Consider the following 4,558-nt stretch of genomic DNA (forward strand, 5'->3'; position numbering starts at 1 on the left):
TACCTCTGTCTTTGATAGTCATAATATATTTGTTATCATCTGAAATTACATTCATTGGACCAATAAGATCCACATGAATAAATTGGAAACGTTCTGTATTCTTTGGATACAGACCTATTTTAGGTCTATTGTGTCTAAAAGTTTTAGTAGCTTGGCACTCGGCACAGCTCTTACACCAATATTTTATGTCAGTCTTCAAAGTTGGCCACCAGTAATCCTTTGCAGTCGCTATTATAGATCTTTCTACTCCCAAATGTAGATATCCGTGAGCTAATTCAAATGCTGTCAAACGTAATATCGAGGGTAAGATTATACGTTGGTTATCTCCTTCTTGGATTACTGCTAAGTCCTCCGATCCCACATATTTTATTTCCTTTTTTAATTCTTTGGCTTTCTTTAATAATGAAGGTTCGTTTTTTTGAAGTTGGGCTATTTCTAACTTATTTAATGATGCCGCTGTTATTAACTCTTCTTCATTTTCAGTCAGATCATCATCTGTGTCAGAACAGCTCAAATCTGTGTTTGAGTTATGAACATAGTCTGGATCGTTATCTTGTAGGGCTATGTGCATGGATGTGCTATGAGGTGGTCTGCTTAATATATCGGCTACTATGTTATCGGCACCAGCTATATGTTTTATAAAAGGGTTAAACTCCTTGATTGCCGCGATGTAACGTTGTTCCATTGGTGACTGATCTTTAATTGGATTTGTGATTGCTTTTTCTACTGACTGACTGTCGGTCCTAATAATAAGTTCACGACCAATTATCCTACTTTGAAAATGTTTCAAACTTAAATACAGAGCCCTTAGTTCTTTATAAAAAGTAGATCTATATCTCTGAAGGCTAGGAAGTTTTTTTGAAAAGAACGCAAGAGGCCTTTTATTTCCATCTATTCCTTCCTGCTCCAACACCGCCCCCACATGAGTTTCGGATGCGTCTGAGTATAATATTAATGGCTTATTGTGATCTTCATAAGCTAAGGTTGCTGCCTTTGCCAACACCTTCAATGTATCCTTATATGCATTAATTTGGAATTGATTTAGTTTTAGTGGTTTTTTGTTAGTAGCTTTGGGTCCTCCAGACAATTCGTTAAGTGGTGCTATGATTTCAGATAATCTTGGAATGTGATGGTAATAATAATTGACTAAACCGATGAATCTTTTTAGTTCCTTTCTATTTGTTGGCCTCGGTAAATTAATAATTGCTTCCACTTTGCTATCCATGACACCTATACCATCGGCTCCAATTGAATGTCCTAAAAAGTCTACTTTTGATTCTGCTATTATACACTTCTTAGCGTTCAAATACAGTCCACTATCTTGTAATGTTTGAAGCACCTTTCTAAGATGCAATTCGTGATCTTTTTTAGTTTCACTAAAAACAAGTATGTCATCCAGATAAACATAAACAAACCCTGTGCAAGGAGTCAAAATATCTTCCATCATCATCTGAAAACGCATCGGCGCATTCATGAGGCCAAATGTTGTGCGATGAGGGATAAACACACCATGATGAGCAATTATAGCAGCATATTTTTGAGAGTTTGGGTGAATTGGAAGACTGTAGTACGCTTCTTTTAAGTCAAGACAGGAAAAAATTTTTGACCCATTTGGAATAAACTCAGGAAGCTCATCAATGCGAGGCAATGGGTATGAGATTGGGTTTGTGTGGGCATTTAAGGTTGTATAATCTATGCAGATTCTTATATTTCCATCCTTTTTTGGTACCATCGTAATTGGTGATACATATATTGCTTCTTGTCCTCTTGACATTGCCCCTCTTATTATTAAATCGTTAAAATTTTCCTCAACTATTTTACGTCTCATTCCGTTGCATTTACGTGCTTTAATCATTCTTGGTACTAGATTATTTACTTTTATCTCAAGTGAATGTCCATGTTTAACTGGTTTATTGTAATCTGGTTCCATCGTAAGTTCTTTGAATTCCTCAAGTATGCTTTTTATATTGTTTTTGTCATCTGATTTCTCTTGGTAACTAGTTATTTTGAGTTTTTTACATGGTCCCTCAGCAGCTGTGGTTAATTCCCCAGCTGTATATAGTCTGGCTTTACGATTTAAATTGTATTCAAGAATTTCGGAAGTGTGAGGTGAAATAATTAGTTTGTTAGCTTTGAGTATATCCAATCCAATAATTCCATAGTCCCCCGATTCCTTGGTAACCCAAAATGTGGCTTTTTTTAAAAGCATATTTCCAATGCTGAGATCCACATCTACACTCCCTATTGGATAAATGGTTGAGTTTCCCAAACCCTTTATTGTTTTACTTTTTGGCTGGAAATATTGATTTATTCCATTAGCTAACATTTTCGGTAAGATAGACACTTCACTACCTGAATCGACTAATAACAAGACTCCCGATTTTTTTTCCAGTGCGAATAGGAGGTTTTTAGGAAGATTTTTTATATCGGTTGTTTCTGTTTTATTTTCTAAAACTGAGCATTGTTTAACCGGAACATTACTTTTGTCCAAAACCAATTCGTTTATCTTTTTCAAAATATTTTCTAGATTGTTGTTTATTTGATCTGTATTTCCCGAACATGTAGGCATTGTACTTTCATGAATATCATTCTCTTTCGTTCCTTTCATGCTTACAGTTAATGAGCTCTTTTGATTTACAAAACTATTTTCTGTGTTATCCACTGGTATTGCTTTGTAACTGCAGTTTTTATTATCTTCGTCGTATAACTTAGTTTCCTTGTCCTTTGTTAAGTCTGTTTGCATAACAGCAACGTTGCAACTTTTCTGTTGTTGGTGATTCGCAATTAGATGATTCATCTTACAATCTTTCCTATTGCAAGAGTAAGCCTCTTTTCCGTATCGCCAATGTTGATAGCATAAGTCACCCTGGTTTGTAAACGGATTTGGTTTTGCACTAGTTTGTTGGTAGTTCCAATTATTGTTATTGTTTTTATTGTGTGAGTAAAAATCTGGAATTTGATGATTTCGATACGGTCTAAAATTTCCGTTGTTGTTATTGTTGTAATTAAAATTATTGTTTTTATGTCCGATATTTCGATTGTTATACCTTCTAGGATTTGTACTATAAATTTGATTAGTTCGTGGCGTTCTATCATAATTTACCGGATTGGAAGGTATTTTTTCCTCTTGACAATTCCAAATACCTTGTGTCCTTCTCTTGAAGATATCATAGTTTTCATTAAAGTTTTCTCTGATTTTTGTTTTCAATGAAAGTGGACTTAAGTAGTAGCAGAAAAATTTTATGCGGTCAACTTTGCTGCTTTCTGCGAATTTAGTTGCATCTGCGAGGAATACACCAAACGGGGTAGAAGCATCATATTGTGGTACCTTACTGAGAATATCGCTCAGAGAGTCGTCTCTATTAACACAAAAATCACAGAATGATTCGAAGTTTCGATGTTCCCTGTCCACTAATCTATAAAAATTCGAAACATCCTCAGTTGGCCATTTTTCGATAAGTATGTTATACTTCACGTAATCATCACGTATGTTAAGTCGATGAAATTCTTCCTGGAAATACCCCAATACATCTCTAGGATTTTTTACTTTCTCTATTCTGTTGAATTTTTTTATTAATCTGTCCATTTCCATATATTTTCCATATACTGTATGGTTTGAGTTAATATTATCAAAATTTCTATTATAAATATTTTGGTTCTGCATATAATCTTCGTCGCAAAAGCTGTTTTTATTTGCATACATGTTATTACTGATGTGATGCGTCATGTTATTATCTGTATGTATAAAGTTTTGACTTGTGATCAGATTTTCCAGTTTATTATTATTTTCACAAATTTTCTCCCTTATTTTACGAATTTCTTCTTCCGCCTGTTGTCTTCTAAGGTTTTCTTCGCTTATCTTAAGTAATTTATTCATTTCTTCTATTTGTATTTCATAGTCTGTTTTCTTAATAATGTTTAAATTATCCTGGGTCGAAATGTTATTCTGTTGAAAAAAATTTTTTTGATCATTTTCTAACTTCGTCGAAGGTATTTTATCCATTTCTGTTTTTTTATTTGCCTGTATAATTCGATCATTAAATAAAGTTCTAGCTTCGTCATAAGTTGGTGTATTGACCTGAAAAGTTAATCCTTCTGTATCAGTTTTTTTACCTTCTTGGCCCTTATTTTCAACATTTCTATCATTCAGTCCGCTATTCGCTGTTTCATCGAAAGGTGGTACATCTGTGCTTGTAGGGAGGACGCCATTATAACCACTGACCGATGGCTCGGTCGTAGTTAGGTTAGGTAATTGCTTATTATTGCTTTTCGCCTTAGTTTGCGACCGCGTCATGCGTTTTATGTCGTCCATCGATAAGCGTTTGGACGACATGAAATCTTAGTTAAAATATATATATATAATATTAAAACGTTCTAATATATATTCTAATATATATTCTAATACAATTATAAAACGTTCTAATGGAACGATCAATAACTTTAATGTATTGAGCTTATTTATAATTTAGTTTCTAGAAAACAACTTTAAGTGAATGGTGAATTTATATACATTTAAAAACAAAACACGACAATGTGATAAAGTAACGTGATGAAGTTC

The sequence above is a fragment of the Thalia democratica genome, chromosome 2, assembly GCF_965202585.1.
Source record: "Thalia democratica chromosome 2, ktThaDemo2.hap1.1, whole genome shotgun sequence".
NCBI lineage: Eukaryota > Metazoa > Chordata > Thaliacea > Salpida > Salpidae > Thalia > Thalia democratica.